Below are 16,270 nucleotides of genomic sequence, written 5' to 3'. Positions count from 1 at the left end.
CCAGGCAAACAAAAAAAAACCCACAGAAAAAAAAACAGAGGACTCTTAGCATTCCTCCCCTTCGCCTACCAATGTGTCTGTAATGTCAGGTTTGTCTCACCCTTCCAGTGCGTCTCAAGCCTCTCGTGTCAAGCCCCATCCCCGAACTTCCAGACCCTTTTAGTTTCATTGCCCCTTCTCCTGCCACCTCTGCGTCGTCCACGGTTAGCCAGGCCTCAGTTCTTCACACCCCCCGTTTACATCACTCTACCCCAAGCCGGCGCAGTAAAAAATAATTTTTTGAGTTGTTAACAAAATAAAAAAAGTTTGATTTGCCACAATTATGTTTGGTTTATTGTGTCTTCTGCCGCCGGCAACACACACCGTGCGCCAAGAAACGTCGCAACACACTTTTTGGGCCACATCATAGCTCCAGTAGTTAAAAATAAAAAGACTGCAGCTTTGTGTGTCTTTAGCATACAGATATGAGGTGGGCCAAAAAATATTACATGTATCTCCATAATCTCTTTTTGTCTGTGCCTAGTGTGGCATTATGAAGAGAAAATGGTGGAAATACAGTGCAGACCTCTACTGAACAGGTCAGGTGTCAAAAAAACTAATTAGTTATGACACCTGACCTGTTGAGTAGAGAACTGCCTTGTATAACCACCATTTTCTCTTCTTTATACATAATCTATTACACACAAATTGAGGGGACAATGGTTGTCACACGCTACATATCTATGCTCACCTGCACAGGTGTCAGAAATAGTGAATTCATGAGCCTGTATATGTTTATCATGAATTCATTATTTCTGACACCTGAATTGATGAGTATAGATAGTTTGACAGTGATTATCTCTTCAGTTTGTGTCCAATGGATACAGGAGAAGAGAATCATGATGCAATGACGTCAACAAGCTTACCAAAAAAAGCAACATGGCTGCCATTACTATCAGTATGTGGCGAGTGTTTTATATCAGTATTTGTAAGCCAAAACAAGGAGTGGAACAATTAGAGGTAAATTACGATATTAACATAATAACTAGCACCTCTGCCTGTATCACCCACTCCTGGTTTTGGATTACAAAAACTGATATTAAATACAGATCAAATACTGCCAGTTTTAGGACAGCCTTGGTTTGGAGAGGAAAAAGATAGGAGAGACAGTCAACACAACCAAAACTAAAGTTTATCAATGAGAAATATTATTATCATTGTAGAAAATTACTGGTACAGATGTAATTACAACAGGACATTTACACAACATTGTCCTGCCATGACACACGTCCAATATCTGAATAAAAAAAGGCAGCAAATTGGTCCCGCATGTGACCAACGGCTGCAGTTGACCGCAGCGGGTGATGCTGGAAATCGGGCAGTGGGTGTGCAACTGGTTCATCCAGTTCAATGTTGGGTTGCTCCTTAACCATTATATAATTGTGCAGAACCACACAGGCTTTGACCACCTCGTCGACTGTTTCCACTTTTAGATTTATGGCTGATGCAAGAATGTGCCATTTAACGACCAGAATGCCAAAGGTACACTCTACTGTTCTTTGGGCCCTGGTCAGTCTGTAGTTAAAGATCCTTCTAGTGTGGTTCAAGTCCCGACTGGAATAGGGCTTCAGTAGGTTTTCACACATCTGAAAGGCCTCATCCCCAACCATAACAAATGGCATCGGTGGACCTTGAGTGTTGGGGAGAGGTTGTGTCGGTGGAAAATTGAAATTGTTGCCATACACACGGCAGCCCATATCCGAGTTCTTGAAAGTCTGGGAATCGTTGCCACGGCCAAAAGCTCCAATGTCCACGGCGATGAAGCGACAGTTCGCATCGGCTATTGCCATGAGCACCACAGAAAAATATTTTTTGTAATTGAAGTACTCCGATCCTGTTCTGGCTGGTTTGATAATGCAGATGTGCTTTCCACCGCTCCTAAACAGTTGGGGAAATCACACACATTCCAGAATTTTTCCGCAATTTCAAGCCACATGTCCAAGGTGGGTAGGGGTATAAACTCATCCCGGAGTACATTCCACAAAGCCCAGCAGGTGTCCACAACTATTTCGGACATGGTGGATATTCCAAGCCGGTATTGGAAGTGGAGGGATGATAAACTCTCTCCGGTGGCCAGAAATCTGGAAGAAAAACACACAATCTATTCTTTTTATGGTGTGGTTACGATAAAGAAAGAAAGGAAAATACCCCAAAAATACATGTCAGAAAACACTAAATTTCGACTTTCATTGGTTTAGATTTTGAACGTACCTTAATGTAACCAGCAGACGTTCCTCGGGTGGAATCGCTCTATGGAGCTGGGTGTCCTGTCGCCGTATGGCTCCTTGGACACGAGAAAGCAAATCCCGGAACGAGTCTTGCAACATTCATGTGTATTCCTGGAATTTCTCCAGGTTGGCATTAGGCTCGGCATAGAGCGTGTGATAGGCTCCACGGCTCTCACGTACTTCGATAATGGGGTGCCTCCAAAAACGCCTACGTTGTCTCCTTCTCCATCTTTCGCGATTTCTGTCTTGCTCCCAAGCAAAAGCACAGGCAAGAAACAGCTTGAAGCTGAAATCCAGGTTGAAATAAAAGCTCTCCATGCGAAGATCCATCATGACACAGGATACAGTAGCAAATTGTTAAAATTTCAGTAGCCCTAGGGTCTATATATAGAGATCCCATAATACACGCCCTCTGTAGTCCCATTGGCGCTGTCTGGTTATCTTGATTTTTCTCTTGTGAAATTTCTTATCATGCGCACCATAAACACAAACGCAGGAAAAAACGCAAGTAAACGCGTACAAACGCGGCTTTTTTTAACCGCATGCGACAACGCATGCGTCTAAAAAACGCCGCGTTTGTACGCGTTTATATGCGTTTTTTCCACCACTTGCGGATGCGTTTTAAACACTGCGGATTTAAACGCAAATGTGAAACTAGCCTAACCCACACATAGACATGTCTGTTTTTCTCCGGCAGCATGTGTGACATATACTAGAATAGAATGCACAAAGATCAGAACAAATTGAACCAGAGCAGTACATACAGTATATATCACAATTTCTGTCCTATATATACGTATCATCAGAGATAGTGATATATTTATATATGTGCATATGCGGGAATGGTAGGCTAATCGGATGAACACAACCAACAGAGAAAGGCCGAATATAGGTCACAGGAGAACCAACAGAGAAAGGCCGAATATAGGTCAAGAAAAGAGAGAAACAAATTAGAGTAAGGGTATGTGCACACGCTGCGGATTACTCTGTGGATTTGATTTTGGTAACTGCAAGTAAACCGCACTGCGGAATTACCACGGATATACAGTGTTTTTTGGGGGGGGTTTTGTGCGGATTTCACCTCAACTGGCAGCTTCATTAAATAGTAATCGCAAAACGCTAGTGTCAACGTCTACAGTGAAGAGGTGACTTGCCTTCAGGGCAAGTGGCAAAGAAAAAGCCTTATCTGAAACGGGCTAATAAAAGGAAAATATTAATATGGGCAAATAACACAGACTTTGGACAGAGGAATATCGGAAAAAAAGTGTTATGGACAGACAAATCCAAGTTTGAGGTGTTTGGATCACACAGAAGAACATTTGTGAGACGCAGAACAACTGAAAAGATGCTGGAGGCGTGCCTGGCGCCATCTGTCAAGCATGGTGGAGGTAATATGATGGTCTAGGGTTGCTTTGGTGCTGGTAAAGTTAGGGATTTGTACAAGGTAAAAAGGATTATGAATAAGGAAGGCTATCACTCTATTTTGCAACGCCATGCCATACCCTGTGGACAGCGCTTGATTGGAGCCAATTTCATCCTACAACAGGACAATGACCCTAAGTACACCTCCAAATTATGCAAGAACTATTTAGGGAAGAAGCAGGCAGCTGGTATTCTATCTATAATGGAGTGGCCAGGGCAGTCACCAGATCTCAACCCCATTGAGCAGTTGTGGGAGCAGCTTGACCGTATGGTGCGCAAAAAGTGCCCATCAAGCCAAACCAACTTGTGATAGGGGCTTCTGGAAGCATGCGGTGAAATTTCTCCAGATTACCTCAGCAATTTAACTGTTAGAATGCCAAAGGTCTGCAATGCTGTAATTGCTGCAAAGGGAGCATTCTTTGACGAAAGCAAAGATTGAAAGAGAAAATTATTTCAAACAAAAATCTTTTTTTCCAACCTTGTCAATGTCTGGACTAGATTTTAAATTCATTTGGCAACTCATTTGATTAATAAAAGTATGAGTTTTCATGGAAAACACAAAATTGTCTGGGTGCCCCAAAATTTGGAACGGTAGTGTATATATATATTACACTAAAATACCACATCCTAGATATCACTGAATGAAATATTTCAGTTGCAAATCTTTATTCATTACATAGTGGAATGTGCTGAGAACAATAATACAAAAATGATCAATGTAAATTAAAATGAATATTCCATGGAGGTCTGTATTTGGAATGATGCTCAAAATCAAAGTGGAAAATCAAATTACAGGCTTATCCAACTTCAGTGGAAATGCCTCAAGACAAAGAATTGATGCTCAGTAGTGTGTGTGTGGCCTCCATGTGCCTGTATGACCTCCCTACAATGCCTGGGCATGCTATTGATGAGACGGCGGATGGTCTCCTGAGGGATCTCCTCCCAGACCTAGACTAAAGCATCCGTCAACTCCTGGACAGTCTGTGGTGCAACGTGATGTTGGTGGATGGTGCAAGACATGATGTCCCAGATGTGTTCAATCTGATTCAGGTCTGGGTAACGGGAGGGCCAGTCCATAGCTTAAGTGCCTTCATCTTGCAGGAACTGCTGACACACTCCAGCCGCATAAGGTCTGGCATTGTCCGGCATTACGAGCAACCCAGGGCCAACCACATGAGCATATGGCCTCACAAGGGGTCTGAGGATCTCATCTCGGTACCAAGTGGCAGTCAGGCTACCTCTTGTGGGCACATGGAGGGCTGTGTGGCCCTCCAAAGAAATGCCACCCCAGGCCATTACTGACCCACTGCCAAATCGGTCATGCTGAAGGATGTTGCAGGCAGCAGATCGTTCTCCACGGCGTCTCCAGACTGTCACGTCTGTCATATGTGCTCAGTGTGAACCTGCTTTCATTTGTGAAGAGCACAGGGCGCCAGTGCCGAATTTGCCAATCCTGGTGTTCTGTGGCAAATGCCAATCGTCCTGCACGGTGTTCAGCTGTGAGCACAACCCCCATTTGTGGACGTCGGGCACTCAGACCATCCTCATGGAGTCGGTTTCTAAACGTTTGTGCAGACACATGTACATTTGTGGACTGCTGGAGGTCATTTTGCAGGACTCTGGCAGTGCTCCTCCTGTTCCTCCTTGCACAAAGGCTGAGGTAGCTGTCCTGCTGCTGGATTTTTGCCCTCCTACGGCCCCTCCACGTCTTCTGTGTACTGGCCTGTCTCCTGTTACCGTGTTTCCCCGATAGTAAGACACCCCCGAAAGTAAGACGTAGTGGGGGTTTTAGCGGGGTCGGCTAATGTAAGACGTACCCCGAAAGTAAGACGTAGTAAATACCGTAGTGCTGAGTAGTGTCGGGGTCGGCCGAAACTCGATGGTTCCCAGGGTCTGAAGGAGAGTAAACTCTCCTTCAGGCCCTGCGATCCATATTTAAGTGTAAAATAAAGAATTAAAATAAAAAATATCGCTATACTTACCCTCTGACGCGCCCTGGTACTAACCGGGAACCTTCCTTCCTTCGAATCAGCGCTTCCAGGACCTTTCGGTGACGTCGCGGCTTCTGATTGGTCGCGCGAGCGGTCGCGCGACCAATCACAAGCCGCGTATCCAGGGATACCTTCTGATACTTGTGTCCCATTGACTTGTATTGGTATCGGTGATATCCGATATTTTTCGGGTATCGGCCGATACTATCCGATACTTTCAAGTATCGGACGGTATCGCTCAACACTAGTACGGTAATAAACTGTACGTTGGAAAAAAAACGCAGCGTTTTTTTTTCCAATGTAAGACATACCCCGTAAGTAAGACATAGTCGGACTTTTGAGTGGTAAAAGAATGTAAGACACTGTCTTACTTTCGGGGAAACACGGTAGCGCCTCCAGCCTTTGGACACTCCATTGACAGACACAGCAAACCTTCTTGCCACAGCTCACATTGATGTGCCATCCTGGATGAGCTGCACTACCTGAGCCACTTGTTTGGGTTGTAGAGTCTGTCTCATGCTACCACGAGTTTGAAAGCACAACCAATATTCAAAAGTGACCAAACATCAGCCAGAAAGCATTGGTACTGAGATTTGGTCTGTGGTCCCAACCTGCAGAACCACTCCTTTTTTGAGTGTGTCTTGATAATTGCCAATAATTTCCATCTGTAGTCTATTCCATTTGCACAACAGCATGTAAAATTGATTGTCAAACAGTGCTGCTTCCTAAGTGGACAGTTTGATTTCACAGAAGTTTGACTTACTTTGAGTCATATTCTGTTGTTTAAGTGTTCCCTTTATTTTTTTGAGCAGCGTATATATATATATATATATATATATATATATACAGTGCCTTGTGAAAGTATTCGGCCCCCTGGAACTTTTCAACCTTTTCCCACATATCATGCTTCAAACATAAAGATACTAAATGTAATTTTTGGTGTAGAATCAACAAGTGGAACACAATTGTGAAGTTGAACGAAATTTATTGGTTATTTTAAATTTTGTGGAAATTCAAAAACTGAAAAGTGGGGCGTGCAATATTATTCGTCCCCTTTATCTTAATACTTTGTTGTGCCACCTTTTGCTGTGATTACAGCTGCAAGTCGCTTGGGGTATGTCTCTAGCAGTTTTGTACATCGAGGGACTGAAATTCTTGCCCATTCTTCCTTGGCAAACAGCTCGAGCTCAGTGAGGTTTGATGGAAAAGTTCCAGGGGGCCGAATACTTTCCCAAGGCACTGTCTATATATTACTATTATTACAGCGCCATTTATTCCATGGCGCTTTACTTGTGAAAAGGGGTATACATAATAAAAACGAGTAAAGTAATCTTAAGCAATACAAGTCACGACCGGTACAGGAGGAGAGAGGACCCTGCCCACGAGGGCTCACAATCTACGAGGGATGGTTGAGGATACAGTAGACGAGGGTAGAGCTGGTCATGCAATGGCTTGGTCCATCGGTGGTTACTGCAGGTTATAGGCTTGTAAATATATACATACAAACCGCTGCACGACCAGCTCTACCTTCGCCCTACTGTATTCTCACCCATCCCATGTAGATTGTGAGCCCTCGTGGGCAGTATCCTCTCTCATGTACCAGGCGTGACTTGTATTGATTAAAGGGAACCTGTCACCCCGTTTTTTCAGTACGAGATAAAAATACTGTTAAATAGGGCCTTAGCTGTGTGTTACTATAGTTTATTTTGTGTACCCTGATTCCCCACCTATGCTGCCGAAATAACTTACCAAAGTCGCCGTTTTCGCCTGTCAATCAGGCTGGTCAGGTCATATGGGCGTGGCGACATCGCTGTTTCTTCCCCCAGATCTTGCATATATTTCCGTTGGTGGCGTAGTGGTTTGCGCATGCCCATCTTCTGAATCCACTGGGCAGGAGAAGAAAAAACGTGGGATCGGCGCTATTTCCCTGGTGATCTGTGGGGGCGGCCATCTTCCTGAGGCCGCGCGTGCGCATATGGAGTCCTCTGCTGCCCGGGGCTTCAGGAAAATGGCCGTGGGATGCCGTGCGTGCGCAGATGGAGATCGCGGCGGCCATTTTCCTGAAGCCCCGGGCAGCAGAGGACTCCATATGCGCACACGCGGCCTCAGGAAGATGGCCGCCCCCAACGGAAATATACACAAAATACACTATAGTAACGCACAGCTCAGGCCCTATTTAACAGTATTTTTATCTCGTACTGAAAAAATGGGGTGACAGGTTCCCTTTAAGATTATTTTACTTGTTTTTTATGTATACCCATCCTCACATGTAAAGCGCTATGGAATGCCTACACACATACAAGTGCTTCTCACAAATGTTTATTGATTATGGCTTACAGCCACTGAAAACCCAAAAGTCATTATCTCAGTAAATTACAATACCTTATAATACCAGCTTGAAAATTATTTTAAAATCCGAAATGTTTGCCCACTGAAATGTATGTTCAGATAATGCACTCAATACTTGGTCGGGTCCCTTTTTACATTAATTACTGCATCAATGCGGCGTGGCATGGAGGCAATCAGCCTGTGGCATTGCTGAGGTGTTATGGAAGCCCAGGTTGCTTTGATAGCAGCCTTCAGCTCGTCTGCATTGTTGGGTCTGATGTCTCTCATCTTCCTCTTGACAATACCCCATAGATTCTCTATGGTGTTAAGGTCAGGCGAGTTTGCTGGCCAATCAAGCACAGGGATACTGTTGTTTTTAAACCAGGTATTGGTACTTTTGGCAGCGTGGACAGGTGCCAAGTCCTGCTGGAGAATGAAATTTCCATCTCCACAAAGCTTGTCTGCAGAGGGAAGCATGAAGTGCTCTAAAATTACCTGGTAGACGGCTGTGCTGACTTTGGTCTTGATAAAACACAGTGGCCCTACACCAGCAGATGACGTCTCCCAAACCATCACTGATTGTGGAAACTTCACACTAGACCTCAAGCAGCTTGGATTATGTGCCTCTTCACTCTTCCTCCAGACTCTGGGACCTTGATTTCTAAGGTCTAGTGTGAAGTATCCACAATCAATGATGATTTCGGGAGCCATGTCATCTGCTGGTGCAGGTCCACTGTGTTCGATCAAGACCAAAGTCAGCGCAGCCGCCTACCAGGAAATTTTAGAGCACTTCATGCTTCCCTCTGCCGACAAGCTTTTTGGAGATGGAAATTTCATTCTCCGGTAGGACTTGTCCACACTGCCAAAAGTACCAATACCTGGTTTAAAAACAACAGTATCACTGTGCTTGATTGGCCAGCAAACTAGCCTGACCTTAACCCCATAATCTATGAGGTATTGTAAAGAGGAAGATGAGAGACCAAGACCCAACAATGCAGACGAGCTGAAGGCTCAAAGCAACCTGGGCTTCCATAACACCTCAGTAGTGCCACAGGCTGATCACCTCCATGCCACACCTCAGTGATGCAGTAATTGATGCCCTGACCAAGAACTGGGTGCATTTACTGAACATACATTTCAGTAGACCAAGATTTTAAAATCATTTTTCAAGCTGGTGTTACAAAGTATTCTAACTTACTGAGATAATGACTTTTGGGTTTTCATTGGCTGTAAGCCATAATCCTCAAAATTAACGTTTGTAATGACTCTATATATGAGTTTCACTTTTTGCATTGAAAAACTGAAATAAATTAACTTTTTAGTGATATTCTAATTTTGTGAGATGCGCCTGTAGATAGGGAATGTTCATTGTTTGCGCTAAATGTGTTTATACATATTCCTCCTTTGTGCCTTCATCTGCCTGATTACATATCGCCCTTCTGAGCACAGGCCCCTCCAGCCCGCTCTGTCTGTGGCGGGGTATAATGGCGCGTGTATGAGCAGCGGAGTAATATGGCGCTGACCAGAGCACACGGCAGCGCGGCGCACAGCGGAACTAAAGAGCTACTGTGGAGGCAGCAGACAGGAAGGACGGCGCGGCCCTCTACTTCCGGGTGAGCTTTCACTTTCTCTTCTTTTTTTTTCTTAGTGTAGGAATCACTTCCTGAGGTCAGTGCCCCCTCGGAGGACGGTGTGCTTGTGTAGCGTCAGACATTTTCCGACTGCGGGAGGTTGTGGTGTACAGAGAAGCTGGCAGAAGTGCCCCGACGGTAAGCGCTGGCCCGTGCGCCACCCCTCTGTATACGTGTCGGTGATATCGGTGTTCGGTCCTGACGCCGAGTTCTCTGCTCTTCTGACCACGGACTTTCCTAGACTCGGTAGCGGCGCTGTAGGGGGCACACGGTTCTGTAGGGGGCAGACGGTGCAGTGTCGGTGTGCGGCGCACATGCTGCCCTCGTCGTCGTCGTTGTGTAATCCTGCTGACGGTTGTGGCCGGCTTCCCTTTTGCAGCCCTCTCTCTTTTCCTGGCAGTCCGCCCAAAACAATACAACTAGTTAGCACGCAGCCGTTGAGCAATTCCTAAAAGACGCAAAAGGACAGCAAAAAGTCGCATAGTGTGAAGAGTGGAGTAGTGATGTCACTGTGTGATGTCACCGGTGTGCTTTACTACCACAGCCAGTAAGTTCTATAAAGTGAGCATAGAGGTGGGATCTGCTTGTCGGGGTCCGCCATCCGTATCCTGTGTAACAGCGAATGCTGATCCCTCCGCCCTTGTTGGACTAGTGTTAGGTTTGGCCGATTTGTAAAGATTAGAGGATGAAAATAGTTGTAATGATATAATTATATAGATCCAGACATTTAGGCCACGGATTCACTAAGCATTTTTTTTTTTAATGCTGCATTGGCGTTTTCATGCGATTCCCAGCCAACTTTTTGTAAAGTGGGTGGAGCTTAGATGGGGCGTGACCAAGCCCACCCAACATATTCAGAATTTATTCACGCCAGCCCCTAACGGATCACATTTGTCAGTGCACGACAGCTGAAAGATGCGCCAAATTCAACAAAGGGCACACACCTCTTCATGAATTTGGCGCATCTTAGTGCAGAGCACACCACCAAAGCTGGCGTGCAAAATACCAATCTTAATGAATCGGGGCCTTTTGTTTTTGTCTTGTTAATTTTTAGCTGAAAAAAAAAATCTATTTCCACTTGGGTTTCATAAGAAACGTAACACGGCGACTTCTACATCCTCTATATATCACAGTACCTAGCAGACTGCAGAATGAGTTAAGTCAGTGAGATCTGATGGTTCTAGTTTACAACTATTATCTCTCTTCTCCTGGCAGTCGGTTTATGACCTGATCTGCATTGATTGGGCCATAAATCAGCTGAGAAGATGGTTCAAGAGAAGAGAGATCAGGGTTACAATCCCTGCAATCTGCTAGCTCTCGGGCATCTTCGTGATGTGCTTATTTTGCAGCTATTTGCTGTGACACACTGAGGCTAAAAGAAAAACTTAGCAAAAATGCTTTCTAGCCACAAATACATGTAAGTAATTATATAATACCTTAATGGTGAGCACAGCTTTTATAGGGAATCTGTCTGTAGTTTTTGCTGTTAAATCTGATGGCAGCATGAGGTGAGGGCTAACACCCTGATTTCAGCAATATGACACTTATTAGGCTATGTGCTGTTGGTTCAATACAATTAGTGTTTTATCGCTGCCAGTGTAGCTGCCCACATGCCTCCAGGTCTCACTCCGCCCCACCACTCATCACCTGCTCTCTGTCAATATGCAGTGTACACAAAAAAAGCTGCTATTCAGAAGTGTGGGCAGGGCCAGCTTTCTGAGCTCTGCTACATCAGCAGCAGAGAAAACTATTCGTATCACAATTGCACTCCGTAAACTAAGTGATATATCGCTGGAATCAGGGTCTCTGCCCCTACATTACTCTGCTATCAGATGAGGTAGCAAAAATCTGGTGACAGATTCACTTTAAGGCTACGTAAACTACGTTTTATTTACTTGTCAGTGGTTTTGTCAAGGATTGCAGCTGAAAAATGAGACATTAATGGATGGAGTCAATATGTGCTCTGTCGGAGAACATTTTCTGCCCATATACTCCAACATGAGTCGAGCTCCAAGATGCAGTTGACTAGGTTTTGGTGCAAGCTGCATGTAGGAAAAAACTGACTCCATCTTCATAATTATGAGTAACTAGATGGTGGCCCGATTCTAAAATATGCATGTCCACGTAGTATATTGCCCGTCTACGTAGTATATTGCCCGTCCACGTAGTCTTCAGCACAGAGCCACGTAGTATATTGCCCGTCCACGTAGTATATTGCCCGTCCACGTAGTATATTGCCCGTCCACGTAGTATATTGCCCAGCCACGTAGTATATTGCCCAGCCACGTAGTATATTGCCCAGCCACGTAGTATAGAGCACAGAGCCACGTAGTATATTGCCCAGCCACGTAGTATATTGCCCAGCCAGGTTTGTCACAGTTTAAAAATAAAAAATAAACATATACTCACCTTTCCTAGGGCCCCTTGTAGTCCACGGCAGCTTCCGGTCCCAGAGTTGGTATGAGCGCAGGACCTGTGATGACGCTGCGGTCACATGACCGTGACGTCATGGGAGGTCTTTCTAGCGCAGGGCTTGTGATGACGTCGCGGTCACATGACCGTGACGTCATGGCAGGTCCTTCTATACTATCTTTGCCACCGGAACCTGCAACGGAAGATGGCCGCCGGCGCGAGCGGCTCAGCGGACTACAGAGGGTGAGTATAGCAGGTTTTTTTTTTTTTTTTTTATTATTTTTAACATTACATTTTTTACTATTGATGCCGCATAGGTAGCATCAATAGTAAAAAGTTGGGGACACACAGGGTTAATAGCGGCGGTAACGGAGTGCGTTACCCGCGGCATAACGCGGTCTGTTACCGCCGGCATTAACCCTGTGTTAGCGGTGACCGGAGGGGAGTATGTGGGTGACAGGCACTGACTGCGGGGAGTAAGGAGCGGCCATTTTCTTCCCGACTGTGCCCGTCGCTGATTGGTCTCGCCAGCTGCCTGTCATGGCTGCCGCGACCAATCAGCAAATGCATAACCGTGACAGAAGGACAGACAGACGAAAGTGACCCGTAGACAATTATATAGTAGATGAGCGACTGTGCTCGGATACGGCATTATCCGCTCGTGTGTTAATAGAGTATGTGTTCGACAGCCGCAACACTTGCAGGGATTGCCTAACACACAGGTAATCCCTGCATGTGTTGCGGCTGTCGATTTGCCCCAGGGACTCCAACATAACACTTGAACACGCCCGAGACACTTTATTAGCACACGAGCATGCTTGCTCGTCACTAATAATTATAATGACAATGACCTCAATGGTACAAGCATCCAAATTCCGTTTTGATTTGAAACTCCATAAGAATGAAAAAAAAAAATCTATCTCTCAAGGTGGGCGCTTTAGTATGAATTGGTTGTCATACTCGAAAAGACCCCAGTGAAGTGCAGGCCGGATACGATTGTCCCAGGTCTCGTCTTTGGCATTCACAGCAAACGTCTGAAGGGAAGCTGCTGCTCGTGTAGTTTTGCAAGTCATCCGTCTGATTGGGGACTACATGCAGAGGGACACTCCGTTCTGAATCACAGAGGGGGTTCCTTAGCTCTCTAATGCTCCTTTTTCCTAATCGGGCATAAGGACAGGGGTTTTCTTCATGCCCTTACCTACTGCAGGCTTACAAATAACAGTGTCAAGTAATTCCTCAATTGAAGCATCTCCTCAGTTTTTGCCCCTGATCGTTTACATTTACTGCAATTTTAGAGGCTGTTTTTTTTTTCATCTAAGCTGCCTGAGCCTGTCCAGGCACACCTTATATATAGCCAGCCTCTCCCTGCCGTAAACCTGGGAGGGTTGTCAGGTGCAGCACCGAGTAGCTACCGAATCACTGGGGAATGTCTGGATTTCTGAGAAAGATGGCAGCTTTACTAATTCTTATTAAAATATGTATTTAATCAAATATTTGGTATTTTATAAGTGTTGTGTACAGTATATATTTTAGTTCAGAAGCCACCTAATGTTTGGAGTCCAGTATTAGGATTTTATTTTATGGTTTATGTACCTTATGCGTCTGTATTTATTGCACGGTGAACCCCTCAGAGAAAAAGTGTCATTGTCCTCAATAACACAAGGCTCAATATAATCCTAGGATGGGTTGGCCAAACTGCCAAAAAGATATTTATTTTTTTGTAAACCATGTTTATTACGTTGAATTGCATATGAATATACAATGTAAATCAAGGTATTAATAAACAAATGTAAAAGGATATTTATTTTTTAAATATTGAAGATATGCACTATTGCTTGTAAACATCAAATTCCACACCTAAAGTATACTGGTTGCTCTGAACAACAAGATCACATATTGCCCAGATTGTTTTGACATTAGATCAATTTATTGTACTCTACAAAAAAAAAACACATTTTTTTTTCTGCAGCAAAACCTGATCTCTTGGCAGGAAAGAAGCTGAAGAAAAAAAATCATGTTTTCCTTTGTTTTCGGCATGCTGATAAAGTTTAGTGTTGGAAAAAAGTCCTATTCTGTAGAATCAGGTTTTGGCACAAAAAACGCAGCAAAACCTGATACGTGCGTTTTTGGTGCGTTTTTTTTTTTTCAACCACCCATTCATTTCAATGGATGAAAAGCGCTGAAAGAAATTACATGCTCCATTGTGCAAAAAAAAACATTCAAAGCACAAAATCCTTATAAAAAAAATAAGCTGTGTGCATGAGATTTCTGAGATCTCATAGACGTTGCTGATACTATAAAATGCAGCTGAAGATTTGCATAAAAAACACGGCAAAACCGCCTAGTATGAACTTGGCCTAAAGATAAATACTTATCATATATGTGTGTTTTAGAAAATTGTTACAACAAACTTTCCCCGTCTAGATAATAGATGAGAAGAACACAAACGTGATTAATCCATCAATATGTCCCATTAAACCGCAAATGGGACAAAATTTGTTCTTTACACACATCCCATAAGTAAATTAAATTTTGCTAAATATAGAATACCGTTATTTATCAATCATTAAATAATCTACTAAAGGAGGACATAGCCAGGGCTGCCACTAGGAATTTCGGGGCCCCATACTGGCAAAATTTTCGGAGACCCCTTGAGACTCTGCCCAGGCACCACCCCAGCCCCGCCTCCACCCCTGGAACTGTTCAGTCCCACCGCTCTCTCTTGGAAAAACTCCACTTCTCACCAGTCACACATTAACCGTTCCCATCACCAGATCACACATATAGCCAGCAGCTTTTGTTTTGGCCAAAAGATTTTTCTAATTTGCCACCACAACAAGGCAGACTTTTTTGGCTGAGCTCTATTCTATCCTATTAAACATTTGTTAAAATATGCAATACAATTTAGGAATATTTTTATTTATTTTTTTAATTTTTAAAATGACCAATAATATTACATCTAAAGGGACAAATACCACCACACCATGACCAGACACCATACTACCACCACCACAGTGACCTATAATACCACATACAAGGAACAAATACTGCCACACCATGTCCAGATCACGCATTTCCACCACAGTGACCGAAGAATAGCACATACAAGGAACAAATACCACCGCACCATGTCAAGATCACATATTACCACCACCACATGGTGACCAATAATAACACATACGGGGAACAAATACCGCCACACCATGACCAGACCACATATTACCACCACAGTGACTGAATAATAGCACATACAAGAGACAAATACCACTACATCATGGCTGGATAACATATTACCACCACATAGTGACTGAATACTACAATACTCATGTCCAAACCAAGAAAAGAAAAAAGGTAAGCGGCACAGCTCGACTTTCCAGAGATTAATAACTCGATGTGGAGAGTTTCCCAACAAGAGGTAGTCCGGTCAGATTAAAGGCGGTGCTTGCGTGAAACAAAGTGTCCAGGCACTCCCTCTCTCACTCCCCCCTCCCCCCTTGAACCGCGAAGATGTTTTGCTATATGCTCCAATAAAGGACGTTTGAATTACCGCTGATTGGTGAGTGCTATTGCGTTCTTTCTACTTTTTTACTACAATACTCATCATGAATAAAAAAAAACAAAACACAATACGATCACCAAAAGTGCCATTATACACAGGAGATCTGTACTAAGTATGTAGTGTCTGTGTACAGGTAATACAGTGATCACTGGTGACACTGTACACAGGACCGCTGGATATAGTATACAGTGCAGTGTTCCCCAACTCTGGTCCTCAAGAGCCACCAACAGGTCATGTTTTCAGGATTTCCTTAGTATTGCACAGGTGATTGAATGCTTGCCTGTCCAAGTGATGCAATTATCACCTGTGCAATACTAAGGCTGCGTGTCCACCTTCAGGATGGCCGGCGGTATCGTCGGAGCGGCAAACCTGCTCTGCGGTAAGCCCCGCCCCCTTTCTGGGACGCGATGATGCCGGATGTGTTCATGGCACACATCCGGGATCATCGCTCCCCACCATAGGGCCCTGTGCTATATCTTGCGGCGACGCAGCGTCGCCGCAAGATATACGGACATGCTGCGATCTGAAAAGACGCGCAGCATGTCCAGAGTCGCAGGGCCGCCGAGTGCGTGTTACCACGCATAGTGGAGACGGGATTTCATTCAATCCCCTCCACTATTCTGTAACATCTGGACGCTGCGTGTTTGACGCTGCGTCTCT

At 44.4% G+C, this 16,270-nt stretch overlaps 1 protein-coding gene across 5 annotated transcripts in view; it reads left to right on the top strand.

Annotated features, from left to right (window-relative positions):
* The first annotated feature begins 9,654 nt into the window (after nt 1–9,654).
* The window catches only part of TASOR2 (transcription activation suppressor family member 2), a 165,548-nt gene continuing 158,932 nt past the window's right edge, over nt 9,655–16,270 (top strand). For 4 of the 5 annotated variants that reach the window (XM_069765340.1, XM_069765339.1, XM_069765337.1 and 1 more), the window contains exon 1: nt 9,667–9,777. The gene's annotated coding sequence lies outside the window, so the exon portion shown is untranslated. Of the gene's footprint in view, nt 9,778–16,270 lie in introns of all 5 variants that reach the window. The other variant, XM_069765334.1, reaches the window with a different exon arrangement.

The sequence above is a fragment of the Ranitomeya imitator genome, chromosome 4, assembly GCF_032444005.1.
Source record: "Ranitomeya imitator isolate aRanImi1 chromosome 4, aRanImi1.pri, whole genome shotgun sequence".
Lineage (NCBI taxonomy): Eukaryota > Metazoa > Chordata > Amphibia > Anura > Dendrobatidae > Ranitomeya > Ranitomeya imitator.
This window is presented reverse-complemented; position numbering and strand designations above follow the sequence as displayed.